Source organism: Pinus tabuliformis, chromosome 5_1, assembly GCF_031772625.1.
Source record: "Pinus tabuliformis cultivar Carrire ecotype Pingquan chromosome 5_1, CPIR1, whole genome shotgun sequence".
In the NCBI taxonomy this organism is placed as follows: domain Eukaryota; kingdom Viridiplantae; phylum Streptophyta; class Pinopsida; order Pinales; family Pinaceae; genus Pinus; species Pinus tabuliformis.
In genome coordinates this window covers 379,690,084-379,717,015 of record NC_142305.1, presented here as the reverse complement: position 1 = coordinate 379,717,015, position 26,932 = coordinate 379,690,084, and positions in this window count along the sequence as shown.

Genomic DNA, 26,932 nt, shown 5'->3' with positions numbered 1-26,932 from the left:
ACATCCAATGAGTACCCATTATGTATACTTTTAAGAAGACTCACATTGATAAAATTTGAAGATACATTACAAAAATGTGTTGAATGTGTTTTTTTAATGTATCTTCAATTTTGATCAATGTGGGTCTTCTCAAAAGTATGCATAATGGGTACTCGTTAGATGTATAATTTAATTTTTCATCCAATGCGTGTCTACACTTGAAATTTGAGTAAGATTATAAGGAGATAAGGCAAAAATACATTGAAAAAAAAGTAGTTTTCTTTTTTTTCCCTCCAAAACTCATTACTATTAAATTATTATTTTTCTATTAGTTTATTATTTTTCCTTAGGAGGTCACTTTTAGGCTGAAATTTCCCCTAATGTCTACATTTTAAATCATAGTTTTTACACTGGAGCCTGAAAAAGAACTAGAGAAACACCAGGAGATAGAGGGACCAGTAACAAAACAACAAATAGAAGAACAAGAGGTTGTTACTTCACCAGGTACGACGAAAATTGACCCTCTTGTTCAAATTGAAATTCTGAGAAAGGAAAATGAGGAGTTAAAGAAACAAGTTGCCTTGGTTTTAGAACAACTTCATTTTAGGAATGAAACTAGATTGGATATGTTGGCAGATGTTGTAGAAATGACATCATATACTATCTCAAATTTTTTTTGTAAGGGCTGCCAACAAATCCTTCAGGAGGCTAAAATTATGGAGACTGTTACTATTTCAGTTGGAGTAAAGGTGAGGGAACATGAAAAAGAATTTCAACTTGCTATTCCATAAGAACTTGTTGATGCCACTGCTATTGCATAAGAAACAACACGTTTATGATGCTATTGTTACATAAGAAACAATAGTTGAAACATAGCAATATGAAAATAAAAAGACTATCGTACCATAAGAACCTATTGATGATTTTGTTGTTACACAAGAACCAATAGTTGAGATAGATCAATAGGAGGAGAAAAGAGATTAGAAGGAGGATGTTGAAACAATATCTGAAACAAGTCACATTAAATTTGAAGATTTGATGAGAACACTAGAGCAGTGGGAGAAATTAGCGCTCTTTCCCAAAGATGAAGTCATCTTCCTAAAGAAACACAAGGAAATGGTCAATAAGCTTAAGGAGTGGGCTAGAAAATTAAGAATTGTAGAATTATTGAAAATTCAGAAGGAGAGGAATTAAGAAATGAAATAGGTGAAGGAACTGCAAGGAGAGGTTAAGTTGTTACAATAAGAAAATGAGCTCATTTATGAGATCATTAATGGCTTATTATGCAATATGATTCCTCCTCCTTCTTATCCTATATATTTGCAAGAAAAAAATTCTCTCTTCCAATTAACAACCTGTTGTGGCCAGCAACAACCCCCATTTTTATTTAGTTCTAGCAATAAAGCTAAATAAATGGGGACCCTTCTAAAAAATAATAAAACTAGCACTCTTGTTTCCCTCTGAATAAAACATGCTATCATAAACTTAGGAAAATACCCGCAAAACCTAAAAAACTAAGTTTTATGATAAGTTTCGAATAGAATCATTCTCTTAACAATAAAACATCGCATTGCAAAGGGTAATGGGGAAACATCATGTAAACAAGCTTTCGAAATTGCGAAAACACTCGCATGCCTTAAAGACTGATCGCACATCGCAGATTTCATACGCCACAAGTATCACCTAAGGTAAAATATCTCGATCCAGCGATATGCGATAAGGCATCTCGCAAATCGCATCTCACAGACACATAAGGTGATGAATGATTGTTGACAAAACGGATTAGCGATATTGCGACCTGTGGTATTGCGAATTGCGAAGCAAATTGAAAAATCGCTTTATCACAGATCTGCAGGGCTCATTGTTCAATAAAGTTTTTCTCGTAATCCGATACCAAGTTATGGGCATTAATGTCAATTTAGTGGTTACTTGGTGGTCATTTATAAGATAAGATTTGAATCTGATCAAAAGGTTATTTCATGTAGGGTGGTATATTGGATATGATTTCAGAATTAAAGAGCTTTCCTGTCACTTTATCTCTTATCATTATTCTTTCCTTACTTGTAAATTTGCAGGAGCAACAAGCAGAGTAATATACGCAGTAGTGTGCAGAACGTAATGGGAAAGAAGGGAAAAGCTCTGGTTGCAGAAGACAAAGAGATGATGCCCTTATACACAAACACCACCTGTAACAAAGATGTTGGCATAACTACTTGGGAAGGCATGTACAGTCTGCTCGAAGAAGAAAAGCTAAGAGTTATGGAGGTTAAAGCAACAACAGACTCACGCGGGTCGTCTGAGGCATTAATCACTGAACTTACATGTTTTTTCTTGCACCGAATAGCGGCAAGACCAAGATTATTCCATACATAGAGATGGTCAAGTGGGTACTGGACAATGATGATATAACAGACAGACAATTTAAGACTCGAGGCCAAGACCTCATTGGGTCATTCACTGCACAAGATTTAAGGCTTATGTATCATCTACCAGAGCCACAGGCAACCTACAACAAGCAGTTCATGGAGAAGTTTACCAAACAAAATGAAGATTAGGTAGAATGCACCAAGAACTGGTCGGTAAGGGAAGAACTATTGAAAAAGGGCAAAGCGCACTGACCAAGGCCCATCAAGACCACACAAGAGGCGAAAATAGCACCTGGGAAGCCCGGATCAGAAAAAGGAAGGAGTTTCTCGCTGGGAAAAACCCCTCGAGAAGGAAAGCTCCTTAGCGTTTAGTCGCATGTAAAGCTGGAAAACCACGAAGAAAAGCGCTAAAGGCTAAAGGCAGGACCCATGCTCCAAAACCGACGGTATTTATTGGGTACACCCTTGGGCGGTAAGCGGATTTGGCTGAAACTTAGCGATTCCATTCAACGCTCGACGTGTGGCAGCAGAAGAAGCAGCTACAACGGAAAACAATGTCATTGACTGTGTCAATGAAAACCTACACAGAGCAAACCTCATATCAGAGACCGCACCCAGATTTCTCCCAAAGGCACAACAACTGCAGACAAGCTAGAGACAAAAGGCTGAGGAAAGGGCAGATTCCATCAAGAAGTTAACCAAGTTGAATTGGGAAACTTACTGGCAGTACTTGGTTAAACCACATAGTCAATGCATGACTCTCAAATGCCTTACGAACTCTGCTGAGAAGATAGTGCCAACACTTGTCGATTCTGTTTTCGTAGGGCAACTAAAATCGAAGGTCAGCCAACCGACGCTCCTCAAGCCGATGCTGAATGCTTGCGACCACAGAGAACAGATACATAGATAGTTATTTCCATATTCAGTTTTAGTTTTAGTTTTGATTTATTTTTGCCTTAGATGAGGACGATCATTTAAACCTCCTCCTATATTTTTGTAATAAACTATTTTTAGTATTTAGGAAGTAGTATTTTAACCCCTCTCATGCATTTAGAGAGGGGTCCTGAAATTTGTCAAAAACGTTTCCTCAGAACATGCACTTTTGCACCCTCAGAGGAGGTTTTGATGAATGAATGGAACGAGATTTATTGATATCTGTGTTTAATATCTGCTACTGAAATGCACTTTTGTACTCTTAGTAGATGTTGAATGAGGAAGAGATAAATCTATATTGTTGAAAATCATGAGTAGAACTTGTTGTCAATGGTACTTTTATCTATTAATGATTTCTGCTTATGTGTCCAAGTAATATTTTATGCTTAGTTATTTATATATGAAAGCTTGAATGTTTGAGTTATTATTTGGCACTTTTGTATGGTAATGACCATTCTGTTTATGCTCAATATATGAATGACTTATTATGTGATATGCTTCTCACAATTGTTTCGGCTAACTTTTTATACGAAACAATTCATTTTTATCGAATTATTTTCTTATAGCAATTAAATGATCTTTATTACCAATTGTTGTTTGAAATTATTTTAGATCGCATAAGTGAAAAGTTGAATCCTGGGTTAGTTTTAGACTTAAATATTTCTGTTCATTAGAATACAGGTGCATTTTTAAATTAGATTTAGATTAAAAGAATTTTACTTAGAAATCTTTAGAAAACAGAAATATCATTTTTTATCAACACACACACACAAATTGGGAAACTGCTCCCATTATCCCCAGTCGAACCCACCATCCCAAACGGACAAGGAGCTGCTTTCAAGGTTCGGACCGGGTGGGTATCCACCTTGTTGTAGACGCAATTTTCGGGGCTTCAACACAACCCTGGAGGAAAAGCAACCATATAAGACAAGGGAGATACAAGACTTCTCAGAAACATTTCAAAATGCTAACTTCTCATAACCACATTTGTTATGGGAACTGTACCTGCATGATCTCGCTTGCTTTGGGGACAAATCATCCAATCTGAGACCCTATGTGGGAGATGTATAACTCATGGATTTTGTTTATTTTATGCAAAATCAGATAAGGTGGAAAGTTTCCCATGATACTATAACAACCAATGAAGAATGGGTAAAATTATTTATTATAGGATAACTTGGTTCAGATGAAGCTGCTGCACACAAATGCAATAAAATATGGTGGTTTCCATCCATTAAGACACTACTGATGGACCATCGAGAATCAATTCTACGGAGATACTAGAGAAATATAAAAGGAATGAGTAATGGTGCCTTAGAAGGAAGCAAGTTGAGATGGGATATTTCTTGACAATAATTGAAGAAGGGAGACACCTATTGCTATCAAAATTTTCAGCAAGCACGTTCCAAAGTTCATCAGTATATTGACTGTATTAAGAGTGGTGTAGGATGGATATGATTTAGATTCAAGTTCACTCTTGTTTGGTTACCCACCTATCAGTATCAACATCCATATAGTATTACCGATAATTTTTGGGAGGCATAATTGATTATTTCTTGAGGATATAGGGTCATAGGTGAAGACATGGCAGGAAAATACAACCTCACACAAATTCACTCTCAACATGTCAGGCACTAGTGACATGAGTCTACATGAGGACATGTAGAAGCTTAAGCTGCATGGAGATGTTGGGTCATGGAATTGTCATCTTTTTCCTACTTGTTTTCCTATTCTTTTATCCTTTTTTTACCAACAAGACAATAACTTATTTCTGTAACAACCCTTATTCACCTAAGTATGTCCTTTTTCACTTGTCACTTTCTTATTCCAATTCTACTTATAATTTGACATTGGAACTAATTTCTTAGGATGTTTTTAATCATAAAACTAATGTATGGGATATTTCAGGCTTGGATGGTATGTTGAAGCTTGTTGTTACAGGATTACATTTCAATTCCTTTACCGATTTAGATTAATTAAGGTTTCAGGATCTGTTTCTATTACACAAACAATTTCTTAAGAACATGTTTCCTTTCCTAATCAGACTGGATCTAGGAGAACGTTAAAGTCAAAAGAAATAACTCATCACTTGGAGATATTTGTGGAGCATCTAGATCATTTGGTTGAGATATTTTGTAACTAGATTTGTAATTAAAGGAAATTGTTATAATTTTACCCCTTCCATGGAAATCATTGTGTAATTATTAAGATATCATTTTATTTTAAGATCACGTGAGAATCAAAATATTCTCATGATGATATTTGCATTATAATTAAGATCTATAAAAGAGAAGGCTTTTTCCTGCGAGGGCTAGAGCAAAGAATTGGAGAATAATATTGGAAAGGGGAAACACCAGAGCTCTATAATACTGATACTTTTATTAATGCAAATATCAACTTTGTGGTTCAATAATTTCCTCCGAGTAGTTTGTATGCTTTTTAGTGCGCCAACCCCTAATGAGGAGGAAGGGCCCTCCTTCTTAGTAGGGATCATTGGTTAGTTAGAGTGGAATATATAATTGCATAAATATTTTTCAGTTATGTGATTGCTATTACTGTTGTTGTTACAATTAATTCTTTGTGTAATCTAATTAATTGCAGTAAGCTTTGGATGGTGTAACAACTTAATTCCTGGACTAGTCCCTTAGTTTAGTGTGGTCGTGAATTATTTACTTTGTTGTTACAATTTGGATTGCACTTCATTTTATGTGTGTAGATTGAATGAGTGATAGTTTTCAGGAGTGTTGTGATAGTGGTTGAATGACATAATGGATAGGCTTTGGATGGTGTGACAACTTAAATCTAGGCCTCTCCCCCAGTTTAGTGTGGTAATGAATTATTTTCTTTGCTGTTACAGTTTGGATTTCACTTCCTTTTATGTGTGTATATTGAATGAGTGATGGTTTTCAGGAGTGTTTTGAGAGTGGTTGAATGATAGATTGCATAAATATTTCTCATTTAATTTATTTTTGTTACTTCTATTATTACAGTTACTTCTGTGGGTAATTTAATTAATAGCAGTAAGCTTTGGATGGTGTGACACCTTAAGTCCTGGACCGGTCCCTCACTTCAGTGTGGTAGTGAATTATTTTCTTTGTTGTTACAATTTGGACTGCACTTCCTTTTATGTGTGTATATTGAACGAGCGATGGTTTTCAGGAATGTTTTTGGAGTGGTTGAATGACATATTGCATAAATATTTCTCAGTTATGTGATTTTTGTTACTACTGCTATTACAATTAATTATGTGTGTAATTTAATTAATTGTAGTAAGCTTTGGATGGTGTGATAACTTAAGTCCTAGACCGGTCCCTCAATTTAGTGTGGTAGTGAATTATTTTCTTTGTTGTTACATTTTGAATTGCACTTCCTTTTATGTGTGAAAATTGAATGAGTGATGGTTTTTAGGAGTGTTGTGAGAGTGGTTGAATGACAAATTGTATAAATATTTCTTAGTTATATGATTGTTGTTACTATTGTTGTTACAATTAATTTTGTGTGTAATTTAATTAATTGCAATAAGATTTGGATGGTGTGACAACTTAAGTCCTGGACCAATCCCTCAATTTAGTGTGGCAATGAATTATTTTCTTTGTTGTTACAATTTGGATTGCGCTTTATTTTATGTGTGCAAATTGAATGAGCGATGGTTTTCAGGAGTACTATGAGAGTGGTTGAATGAAAAATTGCATAAATATTTCTCATTTATGTGATTGTTGTTACTGCTGTTGTTATAGTTAATTTTGTGTGTAATTTAATTAATTGTAATAAGATTTGGATTGTGAGACATCTTAAGTCCTAGATTGGTCCCTCAGTTTATGTGACAATGAATTATTTTCTTTTCTATTACAATTTGGATTTCACTTCCTTTTATGTGTGTAGATTGAATGAGTGATGATTTTTAGGAGTGTTGTGAGAGTGGTTGAATGACATAGTAGCTTATTGTGCAATATTTCTTCACATTGAATCTATGTGGAGTGTGTAACAACTTTTTTGATTGTTGAGATTGTGTGTGCAACGACTTTGGGTTGATATTATTTGATATTAGTCATTGTTTGCCTTAGCATGGACTTTGCATGGCAATCTTGTAAAAATTAAAGCCTACCTGGATCAATTATTAAATGTAAGAGTAGGTCGACCAACATTAAAATGTAAACAATATAAAAATAATGAAGTTAACAAAGTTGTTTATTCAAATCATTATGAGATACATGCATTAATATTTTATTAACTTTTATGTCTTCACAAACATATGTTGATACAAAATGAATGGAAGAAGCATTCAAGTAATCCTAATCTTTTCTACCAACAATTCATACCATATCTTGAACAATTTAATGATATTGCAATAGGTAATTTGTATTGGCACAAATAATACTAAAGAATTTCAAATTTAGGCTATAAGAATCATAATTTTCTAAAGATGGATTAAAAATAATTGTGAAAATTTAGAAGTCTTGGTTATTAACATCACTGTCTGCAACATTGTCATCCAATGTATCATTGTCAATGTTCATATGATCTTCCAAGTAGTTAATATTATCATCATCCTTTCCTTGACTTGCATCGTCTTCATCATCATTGAAACTGACTGTAAACCATCCATATTATTACCAATTGTATTTAGATCATAGTTTTCTATACCATCCATATTGTTGTCTTCTGTAACATCAGGTACCTTTGTATTGTTGTTTTCTTCTACCTAAACATAACCATCTTCAACATCATCATGGATATCAATTTATTCAATGTTCTCTAATCCCCCTCTCTCATTTTGTTGGCCATCATTGTTTCGCTCAGTATCCAGTAATGCATCATCAAATACATGCCTTAACCTTTGATCATAATGTATGACAAATATCCATTTAGGGTCCAAAATATCTTCATAGAAAAATACCTACACATGAACAAGTACATACATATATTAATCACATGTTATAACAATTTTATTAATTAATAAACACATGTATATATTCGAAATAAACAATGTATTAATGGATTATTGATCACTATCACTTTTTCTTTGAGTTGAAGAAATTCCTGCTCACAATGAATTGGTAGACCATAAGGCTCCTTATCCTCTTGTGAGAACTTTGAGGAATCTATTGAAAACAATCTACTACGGGTATCATGTCTTCGTGTCCTCTCAAATGCTTCATACCATATACACTTAAAAATACAACATTTAAAAGAGCGGTAATCCAACTGAATAATTTCTTATATTTTCCCAACATATTTTAGATTCCCTTCAATAATATTCTTATCTTTTGAGCTTGATTGACCGGATTGCTTGAAGTCAACCATGATGCCACAATCAAAGGATTGTCTCTTTACATATACACATTCTACACAATAATGCCGACCATTTTCCCACATTGCTGGATATTTCCTTGCCTATGAATGACCATTTATTTTGGTTAAAACAAGTAAATGATGAATATTAAAATATTTAACACTGTCAAAACTATAAGGAAACAACATTTTGTAAAATTCCAACTGTACCTTTATTTCACATCCCCTAGACATGTTGATTTCATCTTCTGTTATGATTGAATCTATACTTGGATCTTTTGTTTGATTTTGAATTTGTTCAATAACCCACTCTAGTGTGCAATATTTTCCCCATTCCCCTTGCTTATCAATAGGAAACCGAGTATTCCCTGGGTTCAATCTCTTAAATTGTTACCTTTCTTCCAGCACTTCTTCTCTCTTTTTATCATACAAATCAATCCATTTTCTCATAAATTCCATGTGGTACAAAATGAACTTGTCGAGTATAGCACTTTCATCTGCACCTTTTGCATGTCAACATGCTTATTTCAAATTCCAAAGGCCATGTTGTTAATTTCAAAAATAAATTACAGAGTAAATTAATGATCATAATGAAAACAAAAACAATGATAATGAGTTTACTTACTAATTTATACTTTAACACCATTAGATTGTGGGTTTTCACCATCAATAATATCTAATGCTCGTTCTTCATCCCAGAAGTGTGGCCCATCTTTGAAATCCTTACAAAGGAATTCATGTAGAAAGAAAAATGCATCATTCAATACATACCCTTTAGCCATGCAACCCTCTAGATGTGCCTTTTGTCAGACATATCTTTTTATAGTTTTCATATACCTCTCAAAGTAAAACATCCACCTCATCAATAGGACAACCACCAATTCAATTTCGTTGACCATGTGTATAAGTAAATGGACTTGTAGGTCCATGAAACTTGTAGGGAGCTCCTTCTCAAATACACATACAATTTATGCAATTTCCTTCTTCCATTTTGGCACTTCACATTCGTGGATCTCCTTGGATATCACCCATTTAATATAAGAATACTAAATTAATATGAACCTTTAGGAAAAAATCAAAATGCAATACAATATCTCTATGTCTCTCACACACGAACATTCCATACCACATACATTGTAAATGCTGACAATTGAATTATGGCGTTCCTCAAGTCAATGGTAAGACATGGATCCCCCCTAATTTCCAATGGCATGATATGCTGGCAAACATATTTATCAAAGATCATCATTAGCACAATAGAATATCATAATATATTTAGTACCTAATCAATTTTACCAATAAATGTTAGATGATGATATATAATACCTTCATAAAATTATGAAAATCATGTTTTTTAAATGCGATGATATGAGCATTAACTCTAAGGGATTTATTTAATGATGAACCATATCAAGTAGGTGTCCTTATTGAACACATGACATTTTCTAGTTGGTCTAGTTCTTTGTTTTCCAAAATCCATGGAGCTTCTGCATATTTTTCATTTTCCATGTTTGAACACAAATCTTTTCTATCAAATTTGGTATTCTAAAGAGTAATATATCTCCTCGAAGACAAGGTGTCCTTCTCTTTTCCTATATGTAGAAAAATCAAATTTGGGACATTTTTGAAGATGTGCATGGGATCTAACAGGTGAGATATCAGTAAATCCTTCCAATATGGGAGCTCATAAAATATGGATTTCCTTTTCATTCCTTTTGGCATCTTAATTACAACTTGTTTCGGTTCTTCAATAGAATCACCCCCATCAAAAAATTCCTGCCAAGCTTTCAATTCATCATCTTCATACTTATTAAGCCAATCAACTGGACCCATAATCATGGGAGGGTCTCTATTTTCAACTTTCCATCAAATTAATTCTTATGGTGGTTTCTAAACCTATGATCTGGTTGTAGAAAAACCCTATTGTTTTCATAAATAAATTTATGAATATCTTTAGAATACCACCCTTAAAATTGTTTTGCACATCTTGGACATGAAAATATCCCTTTGTTTGAAGCCCTACGATTCAATAAGGTTAACATCAAAATAATTCTATAATACTAAGTATGAAAGTTGGGATGACAATAATTATGAGTGTAAATAGGCAAATTATATATATATATATATATATATATATATATATATATATATATATATATATATATATATATATATATATATATATATATATTTTAATGTTATTGGAACAAAAACCAAGTCTTGGGAAATCATTAATAGTCCAACATAGCACACCATACAACATGAGGGACCTATTTGATGGAGGACATGATATGTCATACATTCTTATGCCTTTCCATAACAGTTGCATCTCATCAATAAAAGGCACAAGATACTTGATGTTTTCCTGGAACAATGAGATTCAACATAAGGTTCTCCTTTCTAACAATCATCATGGGGGAATATTGTATACTATCGATCCGACTAACCAAACAATATAATTTGAGAGCATGAAAGAGAATGGTGTTAAAAATTGTAGCAATAAAATCTCAATTTGACTTTAGCATTAGTCAAATTGAATAAATCAAATTTCTGCATTAGCATGACAACTTGGATGCAATTAAGTAGTGTGACATGGATCTTGTCACTCAGTTAGCTTACTAAATTTGAGTTAGAGGCCTTGGTGTTCAGTTATGCATGCGTGATTGCTAAATTTTAGTAATCTTGTTCTTTTTTTTTCTTCAGTTGTATTCAATTAACTGGCCTCTAACTATTGATAGAGTCAGTTGAAGGTCAATTGTGCAATGGGACAACAGTCTAACTTAGAGATCAACCAGTTAACTGGTCAATCAAACCAAAATAGCTAGTGCATGCAAGGAATTCGAGTTCCCCAGATGAAGTGGAGATGACAAAGAAGTGTAACATCAACGTAGACTAGTTTTGATTGTACAGGTGTTGCATGAGTTAGAAGATCAATCCTTGGGAATTGCGCAATCAATTTGAGGGAAATTCCTATTTTTAGGGGATAATTTCCTCAAGATTTACGCAGGAAATAGGACGCTTGGTGAAAAAAAAATTGGCTAAGTTTTGGCCAGAATTTCTCGTTGAGTAGAGAGAACAATTATTCTTTTGTAGATTGAGCTTAAAGTTGGAGCTAACAATTGTAATAGTTTGTCTATTCAACTGATTAATGTAAAGAGGCTTGAGGTGTTTTTCCTAGTTGAGTTTCCCTAGAAATCGTTGTGTATTTATGTCTTTTCTTATTTGATTTTTATGCATGTTGTTTTAAATTATGGTTTCCATTTTGCAAATCAGTAGAGTAGAATTGTGTCCCTTGTTTTTTAGTTTGAAATCTTGAGAAGTTGCAATTTATATCAAATTTCTCCATGGAATCAGAGCCTTGAAATCACATTAAAACTAGTATTTCGAACTTGTCTCTCAGGATTTTCGATTTGGTAGCTTTAGTGCAACAATTTGTCTTTAGGATTGGGATAATGCATTTCAACGGAATGAGATTGGAGTATGCCCTGGAGGGTAGCTCCAATTTCACATTAGGGGAATTTTGAGGTCTAAAATGGGCCTCCTAATAAAAATGTACAACCAAAATAAACTTTACAAGAATCAATAGGATTCAAGATGATGATGTCAACCATGGGGGCGATTCACCATTTTTGGAGTAGAAAAGTAAAAATATTAAAAAATAATAAAATAATAAAACTATTTTTTCAACTTGTATTTTCAACTTATCTCCCTAAAGGTTTACTCAAATTTCGAGTGGGAGTACTCATTGGATGCAAAATTTAATTCCTCATCCAAGGAGTACCCATGTTACATACTTTCAATGGACCGTGTTGCACGAAAAATGAGAAATGCATGAAAAAATGTGATTTCAATAATGTTTTTCATGTATTTCTCATTTTTCGTGTAGCAAGGTCTATCAAAAGTATGCAACACGGGTACTCCTTGGATGAGGAATCAAATTATGCATCCAATGAGTGTTTTTTCTTGGAATTTGAGTAAACCCATAGGAAGATAAGTTGAAAATACGAGTTGAAAAATATATATCTATATATATATATATATATATATATATATATATATATATTTTTTTTTATTTTTTTTTTTTTTTTTTTTTTTTCCCTCTAAAATTTGATGATGTAATCTAATATTATTTTATAATTTCCTTAGGAGGCCCATTTTAGACCTCAAAATTCCCCTAATGTATCTTGGAGGGATTGAATGGAAGTGGTGATCGATGACAATGGTGTGTTAGAATATGTTAAAACTGCCATTGCAAAACCACAATAGTCTGATGCACAACAATTAGCCCAATGGAAGAAGGATGTTGCAAAGGCCAGGAGAATTTTTCTAAAAGGTGTGAGAGACCATGTGGTATCAAATATCCATGGCAAAGAGACACCATTTTCTATGTGGAATACACTGATTGAGCTATTCAAAAAACAATGACCATAGAAAATTGGCACTGAAAGACAAAATTCGAAATATAAGAATGTAGAAGAATGATACTATTCCACAAAATATCTCCAAATTTACAAAAGTTTATGATGAACTTGGAGGGATTGGGGTGAATGTTGTAGATGATAACCTGGTGACCCTAGCTCTTCTATGCCTTCCAAAATCTTGGCACAACAACTAGGAATTTGTGAATGAAAGGAAAAAATCACTGAATTGGGAAAGGTTGTGGTCCAATTTGGTTCAAGAAGAGTTTAGTAGGAATATTAGATATGGAACTTCATCCAGAGTAGAGGATGAATATAATTTTTCATTGGTTGCAAAGGGGAAGAAGGGAAAAGGAAAGAAGACCAAAAAAAACTTGAATCCACCCAAAATAATGGCAAGAAGAAATACTTGAGTAAGATAAAATGCTTCCACTACCACGAATATGGGAACTATGCACAAGAAGTCTACCAAGAAGCCCTCGAGAGGAGCAAGAGGTGAAGCATTGGCTTTAAAATTCGAATTAGACTTCACCTTCATAACATGCATGGCTAGCACTGTGATTTGTGGTACCTTGATTCTAGTGCCTCATTCCATATGATAGGGTACGAGGAGTTTTTCAACCACATGGTGGAGAAGGATCTCCATATTCATATCGAAATGGGGGATGATGGGAGGTACAGTGCTACAAGAATTGGTATCGTTACTTTTGAGAGGGAGAAAGCCTCTCCTCTTCACCTCAAAGATGTTATGTTTATACACAGGTTGAAGAGGAACTTGATCTCTGTAGCATTATTAGAGGATAGAGGCTATGATGTTATTTTTAGTAAAGGGAATTTCTTTCTGAGACATATAACTACCAAGAAAGTGAAGCATATCGAGGTTCGTGTGAAGAACCTATACAAAATTGAGGTGGGAGATTGCACTGCATTGAGTAGTAAGACATAAAAAGTGCAAAGTCGAGATGTTGGAGAACTTTGGTACAAAAGATTGGGTCATCTACACCATGGTGCCTTAAAATTCATGCATCAAATTACCACTAGTTTCCATAAAGGCTCCCTTGACTAGAATGATGTCTACAAGGGTTGCAGATTGGGGAAATATGTCAAATCCACTTTCAATGGATGAGATAGCAGAGAAAATACAATCTTGGAGCAAGTCCACTATGATGTTTGTGGACCTTTTTCTACAACCTCTACAACAAAACATAAGTACTATGCTAATTTTATTGATGATTTCTCTAGAAAATGTCGTATCTTCTTCATGTGGAAGGAGGATGAAGTTTTCTCAAAATTGGTTGAATTCAAGGCATTGGTTGAGAAGGAGACTAGGAAGAAGGTGAAGGCTCTTATGAGCGATAATGGAGGTGATTTTGTTTCACATGCCTTCAAGGATTTCTGTGCGAAAGAATGCATTCGAAGAGAACTGATAGCGCCTCATAACCCACAAAGGAATGGGGTAGATGAAAGGAGAACATGAGCATAGTGGGAGAAACAAGGGACATGTCGCATGATGAGGGGTTTCCATTACATATATGTGAAGAAGCATGCAACACAGTAGTATATTTACAAAATCAAATTCCTCATAGAATACTTGGCATGATCACACTAGAGGAAGATTTCTCTAGGAGAAATATTGATGTGTCTCATTTTAATATTTTTGGAGCTTAAGTTTATTGTCATGTCTACAAGTATTTGAGGAAGAAAATTGAGCTTACATTAAAGTTGGGAGATTTTGTTGGATACATCGAAACTCCACACAATTACTGAGTGTATTTACCTTCACTAAGGATGACATTTGTGAGGAGATATGTCAAATTCGATGAGGAGAAGGCTATGAGATTCTCTCTACAATGATAGTTGGGTATCCCACCAGAGAAAGAGCTTCAAGATCCAAAGGAAGAGCCCTAGAAGGATCTTTAGGAGCTTGTGGAGCAGCCACATGTAGTGGAGCAGACATGAGGCTGAGTGGAGGCACCCACTCAACCAAAATATTCCAAGGAGGGGAGAAAGAGAAATAGAGAAGATTTTAGATTTTTACAGGATGCTAGGGAGAATGTGGGATCCCCTACATCAAAGTGCAGGAAAAGGAGGTCCCCTGATAGGTACACTGGTTACATGGATCTAATGACTAATCTCATTGAGACATAGCCTTTTTCATTTTAGGAAGCAGTTTCTCAATCTATTTGGGTTGATGACATGGTGGAAGAGTATGAATACATAATGAAGAATAGTGTATGGGAGGTGGTGGCAAGATCAGAAGGGAAATTAGTGGTTGGTTCCAGATGGATCTATAAAGTTAAGCATGCAGTTGATGGGAGAATCGACAAGTATAAGGCCAGATTTGTGACCAAATGATTCTCTGAGATAAAGGGAGTCGACTATGAGGAAACTTTTCCACTGGTTGCAAGATATTCCTCAATTAGATCCATTCTATCATTGGCTACATAGATGGGGTGGAAAATCCACCAAATGGATGTGAAGATCACCTTTCTCAATGATGTTGTTGAGGAGGAAATTTACATAGAACTGAAAAAAGGATTTGAGACATATGATTGGGAGACACATGTGTGCAGACACAGGAGAGCATGGCATGTTCTCAAACATGCACCCTGAGCATGGTACACTTGGATCGACATTTATCTTAGTGGATTGGGCTTCACCAAAAGTGAAGCAGATGCAAACCTCTATCACATTATGGTAGATGGTAAGTTTGTTATTCTTGTTTTATATGTTAATGATTTAATATTGACAGGTAATGAATAATTGATCCACTCGTGCAAAGAGGATCTTGCAAGGGAATTTGAGAAGAAAGACATGGGATTAATGCATTAATTCCTAGGGCTGGAAGTATGGCAAGGTGATGGTGAATTGTTTGTGTCTTAGGGGAATTATGCCTATGAAATACTTTAGAGATTTCACATGGAGAATTCTAAGCCCATGGACACACCTATAGCTATAAACTCGAGGAAGGAGAATGCCTCTTCAGGTGAAGAGGTTGATACTACCATTTACAGGAAACTTGTGGGGCCTTTGACGTATTTTGTGAACACATGACCCGCCATTTGCTATGAAGTAAATCAAGCAAGTCAAGCTATGGTGAGGCCTACCAAGCTATATTGGAAGGCAACAAAGCATGCGTTATGGTACTCATAAGCACTACATAGTATGGATTATGGTACAGGAGGACAGAGGGAGTGAAACTCCAAGGATTCACTGATGCAGATTGGGCAAGGAGTCCATAAAATAGGAAAAGTACTTCAGGTGCTATCTTTAGTGTTGGGTTCGTAGTTATTTCCTATTACAACAGAAAGCAAAGGTTTGTGGCACTCAATTCAATGGACGCTGAATACATGGTTGCAGGTCAAGCAACATGTGAGGCCATATAGATGAGGAAAATACTTGTGGTTATTTTCGATTAGGAGATGGATCCGATAGTGATATATTGTGATAATCATAGATCCATCAAGCCCTATAAGAATCCGATATTTCATGACAAGCCTAAGCACATTGATATCCGATACTATCATTTGTGGGATTGTGTGGAGAGGATAATTATGTTTCTACAATAAATTCCAACTGAGGAGAAAGATGCTAAAATCTTGACATAGGCATTGTCAATAGGTGAATTCAAATTCCACAAGTGGATGATAGGGGTGTTGAAAAATATCTTTCTTGCTAAGAGGGGGTGTTAAAAATTGTAGCAAGAAAGGTTCAATTTTACTTTAGCCTTAGTCAAATTGAGTAAATCAATTTCCACATCAGGAGGACAACTTGGATGTAGTTAACTAGTGTGACATGGATCTTGTCACTCAGTTAGCTCATTAAACTTGAGTTAGAGGGCTTGGAGGTCAATTATGCATGTGTGATTTCTAAATTTTAGTAATATTGTTCATTTATTTTTAGTTGTATTCAGGTAAATGACCTCTAACTATCGATGGAGTCAATTAAAGGTCAATTGTGCAGTGGGACAATAGTCAAACTCAGATACCTATCAATTAAATGATCAATCAACCCAAAATATCTAGTGCATGCAAGGAATTCGAGTTCGTTAACTAAAGTGGAGATGAAAAGGTAGTGTAACATCTATGCAGACTAGTTTTGAGTGTACAAGTGTTGAATGATTCAAAAGATCAAACCTTGGTAATTACACAATCAATTTGGAGGAAATCCCTATTTTTAAGGGGCTAATTTCCTCAGGATTTGTGCAAGGAAATAAGAGGCTTGGTGAGAAAATAATTTGCTAAGTGTTGGCCATAGTTTCTCTTTGGGTAGAGAGAACAATTATTCTTTTGCATGTTGACCTCAAAACTGGAGCTAGCAATTGTAATAATTTCTCTATTCAATTGATTAATGCAAAAAGGCTTGAGGGGTTTTTCCTAGTTGGGTTCCCCTACAAATCACTATGTATTTGTGGTTTTTCTTATTGCATGTCTATACATGTTGTTCTAAATTGTGATTTCCATTCCACAGATCAATAGAGTAGAATTTTGTCTCTTGTTTTTCGGTTTGAAATCTTGAGCAGTTGCAACTTCTATCAAATTTCTACAAATGGGCACACTCCACCAATTGTCAGACCAAATATGATACTACGAGGTTCATCTTTTGATCCGAAATGGATCCATGAACATTATCAAAAATTCCATGACTATATCAAAATAAGACAAACTTCGAATTTAAGAGCACAGAGCGATTAGGAAGACCTCTGGACAGTGGCAGTTTGCAGCCAGCAAGGAACGACGAGGACCTCGGTCAAAGCACGCTGACCGAGGCCCATGGAGACTGCACAGGAGGAAAAACTGGCACTTGGGAAGCCCATATTTGGAAATAGAGGGAATTTCTGATGTGCTAATCATGCATCGTTGGGAAAAACCCCTCGATAAGGAAAGGCCCCGAAGCGCTCGGTCGCATGGAAGCCGGTAAAACCATGGGGAAAGCGCTAGGGCGAAAGGCGGGTCTTGCGCTCCAAAACTGACAGTATATCAGGGGCACCCTTGGGCGGTAAGTGGATTTGGAGAAAAACGAGTGATTCCATTTAGCGCTCGAAACATGTCAGGCGGATGAGAGAGAAAGCCGACGCTCATCGTGCGCTAATAGTCGAGCAAGTCAACCACGGGAAATGAGCGAATGTCGTAGGATTTGGGGGCTCCAGATCTGACGGTGGAGATTGCACTCGATGGAGAAACCGGATTTGACAGGGGAATAAGCTGCAGCACATAAAGAGTTTGAAGTCCGATTTCATCGCTGAGATGGCAGATGAGTCATTCCACAGTGTAACTGAAAATCCGAACTGTTGAGGAAGAGCTGGCGCAGTTTGTAAGAGGACAAGTGGCCACTTCCTATGAGACATTGGCGATGACGCAGAGGCAGGGAACTCCAAACGAACAGTAGCAGGCGATCTAAAGGGGTGGAAGAGGAAATGAACAGTCAGGGACGAATTGGCTTTAAGCCATGAACAGACACAGAAAAAAACACACATAAAAGAGAATGAAGATACAGAGAACGAGAGCGAAGAAAAGACAGTGAAGCAAGAAGCAGAAAATAGAGAGCCAAGTTGACCTAAGGCAGCATCGAGAAGACAGAAAGCTTGAGAGGTTCAAGAAAATCCCTATGAAGATCTGTCAGGAATTGAGTACCACATTGGACTCCTCCCATTAAAGACTAGAGAGGTCAAGAGCTGGTAAGGAAAGGAGTCTATGTACTCTAATGGTTTGGGGAATTCAAGAACCACCCTGCCAAGCAATTCTATTTCGGAGACTCAGATTGAGCTCCTCATTGTAAATCTCTGCTTTAAAGACACAATAAAAGAAGGCCACCACTGAAAGCTGGACCGAAGATGTAGCCCTGGAGAATAGGGTGAACTCCTTATTAATTTGTTGTGTTCTTGTATTTGCTTACTGTGTTTCTCTTACTGTTTTCCATTTTCCAGTGTCTGTGTATTTTGCAATCTGATCGATCCGTTGCCTAAAATAACATAGACACACACTAGCACATGAGTCTGTAATACCTTCATTCAATAATTATTTAACTGAGATCACTCAAGAGTGATTTTCAAATCAAGTGGTATCAAAGCTTTAGGCTGTTAAGGTTAGACAAGCTTGTGTTGGTTTAGCTGTTGAATGCTAACTAGATCAAAGCTCAAATTAGGAGAAGGAGAGTTGGTCGAAACTAATCCTGAAATTGGGAGAGTCTATCCTTGGAAGACAATGTCAGAGGAAGGTTCTATGGGGCCAGACCCTCAATTCATAGATAGTTTCCTAGCCATAAAGTCCATGGTAGAAGAAATGTATAGGGACTTTAGAAAACATAAGGATGAAGATTCATCAGGCTCTAAGCAAGACAAAGGAGAGGATGAGTCTCACTTCCATGACCACTCAAAAGGAAAAGGGAAAGAGGAAAGCTTTCTCACACCTCCTAATAGCCCTGAACACAAAAAGAAAGCATCTTTGATCAAACTAGATGTTAAATTTGATTTACCTATATATGATGGAGAGTTAAATGCAGAAAAGTTGGACAATTGGATTAGACAAATTGATGTTTATTGCAGAGTGCAGAATATCGACTCAGACAAGAGAAAGATTCAGCTGGCAAACCTACACCTTGGAGGCACTGCCTTGGTTTGCTGGGAAGGCAAAACCCAAGCTGACATGAAAAGACATGGTAAGACCATCTCTGTCTGGAGTGAATTTGTTTCTGCAATAAAAAAATAGTTCTATCCATTGGCCTATATGCAGCAAGCAATGATGAGTTGGTAAACAATTCAACAGTTGAAAGGGCAAAGTGTGCTAGGGTACACTCAAGAATTTAGAAAGAGAGCATTGATTCTAGGAATCTCATTAGACTCACCTGAAACTCTTTTGAAGTACATTGGTGGTCTACATAGCTACATGAGGCATACCATCCTCATGTTTAATCCCACTAGTATAGATGAAGTATCTGTACAAGCTACTCATCTAGAAGCTAGAGGAAAGAATGGAAATCCAGAAGTTGGGGGACCATCCCAACCCACTGCAAACAAGAGCAAGGAGAAAAGAAAGCAGAAGTGGAAAGCAAGGAAGGCTAACACTGCACAGAAAAGCAAAGCTTCATGCACTCACTGTAAAATGGATGGGCATGATGATGAGCACTGTTGGATTCTGCATCCAGAGCTGAGACCTAAGAAGTTCGAGGGAAAGAAGAAGAAGACTGTTGTAGCTATTCAGAAAGATTTGGGGTTAGACTCGGGAGATGAAAGGTATAAAAGGTAAGAATTTTGAAGCATCTACTAGTAATTTTGCACAATGTATTATTGATGAAGAAAATGAGAGAAAAAGACATGAGCTTTTCCATATTCGAGTTATTTCCAAACATCAAAAGATTGATACTTTGTTTGATAGTAGCTCACAAGTAAATTTAATTTTTGAAGAAATTGTAAAGAAGTTGGGATTAACAACTACACCTCACAAGAAACCATACCCACCAGGATGGTTGAATGATAAAGCACAACTACAAGTGACTAGACAGTGCAAACTCAAGTTTTCTTTTGGGTTAGCATTTGTAGATGAGGTTGAATTAGACATAATTCCTTTGGATATATGTGGAATTGTTTTAGGAAGTCCTTACTTGTATGATAGAAAATCTATTTTCTATAGAGCTAAGAACAAGTATCTACTTGTTAAAGATGGAATCGAATACTTTGTAAGAGCTCATAAGTTCAAGAATAATTATACTCTCATAAACTCAGGGCAAATGAAAAGAATGATAAATTCATGCAAACAATTCTTACTGATGGTTGTAAAGGAAAAGAAACTTGAAAAAACCAATGTATTTGAGGGCTGTAATGCTAAATGGCAAGCTAATTTAGAAATGGCTATTTCATAGTATGATATCTTGTTTCAAGAACCTAAAGGTTTGCCACCAAAAAAAGGAATAGTGCATGATATTATTTTGCAGCAAGATGCTCCATTGCCTAACATTGGAATGTACAGGTTGTCTGCTTTAGAGAATGCTGAAATCAAGAAGCAGGTGCAGGAGTTGCTCAAGAAAGGGTTCATCAGACCTAGCACATCACCATGTGGGTCACCAATCGTTTTGGTGAGAAAGAAAGATGGCTCGTGGAGAATGTGCATTGATTACCAAGCACTGAATAAGATAATAATAAAAAATCGTTATCCCCTTCCTCGCATAGATGATCTTTTAGATCAATTGAAGGAAACTATTTATTTCTCCAAGCTAGACTTGCACAGTGCATACCATCAGGTCAGAGTTTCAGAACAAGATGCATGGAATACTGCTATCAAAACGAAGCAAGGATTGTATGAATGGTTAGTTATGCCTTTTGGATTAACTAATGCTCCTGCTACTTTCATGAGATTAATGAATAATGTACTCAGACCTTTTCTTGGTGATTTTGTTATTGTGTATCTGGATGACATTATGATTTTTAGGAAAACATGGGAAGAACACTTAAAGCATGTTAAGCAGACATTAGATGTTTTGAAAAGAGAAAAAGTTCATGTTAAACTCTCAAAATGTGAATTTGACAAAACATTTCTAAATTATTTGGGTCATATAGTAGGGGGTGGTGAATTGAAGATAGATCCCTCTAAGGTGGCAGTCATTGTAAACTGGCCTAAACCCAAATCTTCTATAGAAGTTAGAAGCTTCTTAGGAGCAGCACAATATTGGAGGAAGTTCATTTCTAACTTTTCCTTAATTGCAGCTCCCTTACATGCTTTAACGGGATTGAACAAGGTGTTTCAGTGGGGAGGAAAACATCAGAAAGCCTTCGACACCTTGAAAGAAAAGATTAGTACAACACCTGTACTAGCACTGCCTGATCTTCAGAGACCATTTGAGATCCAAACAGATGCTAGTGACTATGCCATGGGAGCAATGTTGACACAACACGATAAACCCATATGTTATCATTCTGAGACTTTTAATCCTGCAGTAGTTAACTATCCTACATATGATAAAGAATTGTATGCATTAGTTTAGAGTGTGAAAAAGTGGAAACATTACTTAATGGGCAAAGAGACAGTAATACATACTGATCATCAACCACTTCAATATCTACACTCCCAAACTAAGTTGCAACAATCAAGACACTATAGATGGATGGGTTTTCTACAACAGTTTCATTTAGTCATCAGATATAAAAAGGGCATACACAATAAAGTTGCAGACATGTTATCTAGACCCATTATAAATGCATCTACTATACTTAAGCATAATTCTGTGCTACATGAAAGCTACATTGAACAATATGCTCAAGATATAGACTTTAAATATGTATATGCAACTTTAAGTCAAGGAAAAAGAGTAGAAGAATTGGATTATCATGTAAAGGACTGACTCTTATACCATTGTGGGAAGTTATGCATTCCACAAACTGAGAGAGTAAAGATAATTAGAGAAGCACACACTTCTCTGATATCAGGTCACTTTGGGGTAAGTAAAACAATTGCACAGCTGCAAAGATTTTGTTATTGGCCAAAAATGAATGAGATAGTTTCTAGATATGTAAGAGGGTGTACTATGTGTGCTAAAAGCAAGCCCAGCAATAGAAAACTAGGCTTGTACACTCCATTACCAGTTCCTTCTCACCCTTGGGAAAGTGTTTCCATGGATTTTGTTGGGGGACTACCAAAATCTAGGAAAGGTCATGATTATCTATATGTTGTTGTGGATAGGTTCAACAAAATGTGTATTTTGATACCTTGTAATAAACAGATTATAGCTGAACAAACTACAAAACTGTTCTTTGAACATGTATGGGTTCATTTTGGATTACCCACTTCCATTGTATCTGATCGAGACACCCGATTTGTGGGGAAATTTTGGTCAAGTCTGTGGGAAATGATGGACACCAAACTGAAGAAAAGCACAACTTTTCATCCACAAACTGATGGCCAGACAAAAGTGGTTAACAGGACAGTGATCCAGTTACTCAGAGGATATTGCAACAAACATCCTAAGCTTTGGGATGAACATAAGTGTTATGTGCAATATGATTACAACAGAGAAAAAACTTCTTCTACACAGAGATATCCTTTTGAGACTTGTTTTGGTTTCACACCAAGGTCTCCTTTGGATTTTGTCTTTGGTAAAGACATCACAGTTGAGGGACACAGTGATGTGGACAGGGCAACTAGGTTCATTGAACAAATCCAGGAGATCCACCAGGCAGTACAGGAACAACTGGAAAAGAGCTAAGCCAAATACAAGGCAAGGCATGACAAGCATCGGATGGAGCATAGTTTCCAAGTTGGTGACCAAGTCTGGCTATACATCAACAAGGATAGGATGCAAGGTGAAGGTAAAAGCCTATCAGGTATGGACCTTTCAAGATACTTGAGAAGATTGGTGAAAATTCTTTTCGCCTTGATCTACCAGCTTACATGCACATCTACTCAGTCGTAAATGCAGATTGCTTGTTATTGTTTGAACCCTCACTAATTGGGGATCGTGAAGAGCAGAGTCAATTGCCTTCTATTGATGACCTGCTACCTGAATATCTTAATGAATTGCAAGAAGACATAGTTTTGGACATGAAGGTGAGGACGACGCGCAGGGGAGATGTTGAGTACCTCAAAATTGGGCTCAAGGGTTCAAAGTCGAGCAGTGCAAAGTGGATAGAGATTGGACAAGTGAGACAATTGTACCCTCACTTAGTCGATGCTTGAAAACCAAATTTTGGTGGTCCAAAAGCTTTTTTAGTGGGAAGGCCGTGATCCGAATTGGATCCATGAACATTATCAAAAATTCCATGACTGTATCAAAACAAGACAAACTTCGAATTTAAGAGCACAGAGCGATCAGGAAGACCTCTGTACAGTGGCAGTTTGTAGCTAGCAAGGAACGATGAGGAACTCGTCAAAGCACGCTGACCGAGGCCCATGGAGATTGCACAGGAGGCAAAACTGGCACTTGGGAAGCCCAGATCGGGAAATAGAGGGAATTTCTGATGTGCTAATCGCACATCGCTGGGCAAAACCCCTCGATAAGGAAAGGCCCCAAAGCACTCGGTTGCATGGAAGCTGGGAAAACTGTGGGGAAAGCACTAGGGTGAAAGGCAAGTCCTGCGCTCCAAAACCCGTGGTATATTGAGGGAAACCTTGGGCAGTAAGCAGATTTGGAGAAAAACGAGCGATTCCATTCAGCGCTTGACGCGTGTCAGGTGGATGAGAGAGAAAACCGCCGCTCATTGCACGATAACGGTCGAGCAAGTCAACTGTGCGAAATGAGTGAATGTCATAGGATCTGGGGGCTCCAGATCTGATGGTGGAGATTGCGCCTGATGGAGAAACCGGATTTGACAGGGGAATAAGCCACGACACATAAAGAGTTTGAAGTCCGATTTGACTGCTGAGATGGCAAATGAGTCATTCCACAATGTAACTGAAAAACCGAACCATTGAGGAAGAGCTGGCGCAGTTCGTAAGAGGACAAGTGGCCACTCCCTGTGAGACGTTGGCGATGATGCAGAGGCAGGGAACTCCAAACGAATAGTAGCAAGTGATCTGAAGGGGTGGAAGAGGAAGTGAACAGTCAGGGACAAATTGGCTTTAAGCCATGAACAGACACAGAACAAGACACACAGGAAAGAGAACGAAGACAGAGAGAGTGAGAGCAAAGAAAAGACAGTGAAGCAAGAAGCAGAAAACAGAGAGCCGAGCTGACCTAAGGCAATATCGAGCAGACAAAAAGCTTGAGAGGTTCAAGCAAATCCCTGTGAGGATCTGCCGGGAATCAAGTACCACATTGGACTCCTCCCATTAAAGACCAAAGAGGTCAAGAGCTGGTAGGAAAGGAGTCTGTGCACTCTAGTGGTTTGGGTAATCCAAGAACCACCCTGCCAAGCAATTCTATTTCATGATACTCAGATTGAGCTCCTCATTGTAAATCTTTGCTTTAAAGACACAATAAAAGAAGGCCACCACTAAAAGCTGGACCGGAGACGTTAGCCCTAGAGAATAGGGTGAACTCCTTATTAATTTGTTGTGTTCTTGTATTTGCTTACTGTGTTTCTCTTACTGTTTTCCATTTTCCAGTGTCTGTGTATTTTGCAATCTGATCGATCCATTGCCTAAAATAACATAGAAACACACCAGCACATGAGTCTGTAATACCTTTATTCAATAATTCTTTAAGTGAGATCACTCAAGAGTGTTTTTCAGATCATCTTTGAATTTTGTTGGTCTTTTTTCCTCTATGAGTATCAATGCTTTGGAGTCTGTCGAAATTTACATGAATCCATCTTTAGTCCTATTCTTTGCATGCCAATCCATCAATTTTGCAAGTGACTAGCAATGAAACATTTGTTGAAGTCTAGGTATAATTGGCATGTGACATAAAACCTTCTTTGGAACTATAGGATCGTGTACATCTGTACAATATCTCTTTTGTTTGCATATAGGGAATTCTACCTTGTCTTGATATTCATCTCTGTATAAAATGTAACCATTTTTACATGAACGAATTTTCTTATATTCAATCCCCAACTCAACCAACAACTAACGCGTCTCTCTGCAAGTTTATGGCAACGCATTCTCTTCAGGAAACATTTTAGTTCTGAGTGCCTGTAAGATTTCCAAAGATTAGATCAATTGAATGTTTGACTTATGATGGATATGTTTGATATGTCAATTTATATTATGACTATTCATATACAATATATGATTTTAAAATCTCCTTTAAGAAATATAAACGAAGTTGATGAATGTTTATGAATTAAGTACACCAATTGACATTGCATTGTAAGAAATAGATTTCAAATCACTTCATTAGGGTGGTGAATCCTTTGTCTAACCAACCAAATAGTGACTTGATTTCTAATAATATTAATGTGCATGCCAGTTCTTGGGTTCTACTTGGACCCGATTTGAACACATGTGTCTTTTTTTCTTTCTTAATGGATTCTTTCAGTAGTTGTTATCATCAACATTACGTTGGTTGTAATTACCCCTATTGTCATCGTTACTGTCAACCATATCATCATTATTGTCATCATTGTTTACATCCCCAAAGAAACAATAAGCATTTCATTCAATCATTCTTTATGCATTGCATTTTAACTGTCATGATCATCATCATTAAGGCCACTAGGTAACATGTCATCAATGTATGTGAATCTCATAAGCTGTTCAAATTTAGCAAGTGGTAGAGTTCTCTTTAAATATGCTCTTTTTTCTCTGGTATTGTTTAAATAATGGTTTGGATCATCCTGTATAAATATTAATAACCCATTTGGATCGACTTGGGTATTAATAGTTGGCATTTCATCATCATCTTCTACCTATCGACAAACACAACCATTATTTAATGTTTGGAAAGGATTGGATAAATCATAAAGGTATCAATTTCAAAGAAATACAATTAAATATCACTTAATAAATCCCATCCCATGTACTATAGTATTGACCAACCCCTTATTCAGTAAAATTATTTGTTTTGTTTGAATTATCCATTGTCATATCCTCTTCCACCCACTGTGTTCTTTGTGATCTAACGGTTTTAGGTCCACGCCCACGTACATATGTTTTTTTTCTTTTACTAGTTGAATGCTTAGGCTGTGCACTTTTTCCAATCTCCATCTGAAATATCAAAAACATGCATTGATTTATTTCAAGGTTGGATAATACATTATAAATTCTAATAATACTATGAAAAAGGATGGACATGTCACAAAATTCTTCCTAAGTTAAGTAAAAATTTGATTACTTGATGTCCTGTGACATTTGTTGTGTCCTTATTTGATATGACACGATCTGTTGCCATGGCCTCGTCTTGCCCCTATAATACATAACATATTCAATGATGTTTAGTACACTAATTATATCATTTCAACCAATATGTTATCCAACAAAAAACCTCAATTTACTCATATATTTGACATATCGATATGTTGTTTTCGATTTGAAAAAAACAACAACATATTTTATATAACTTTATCTCGTCTTCTTA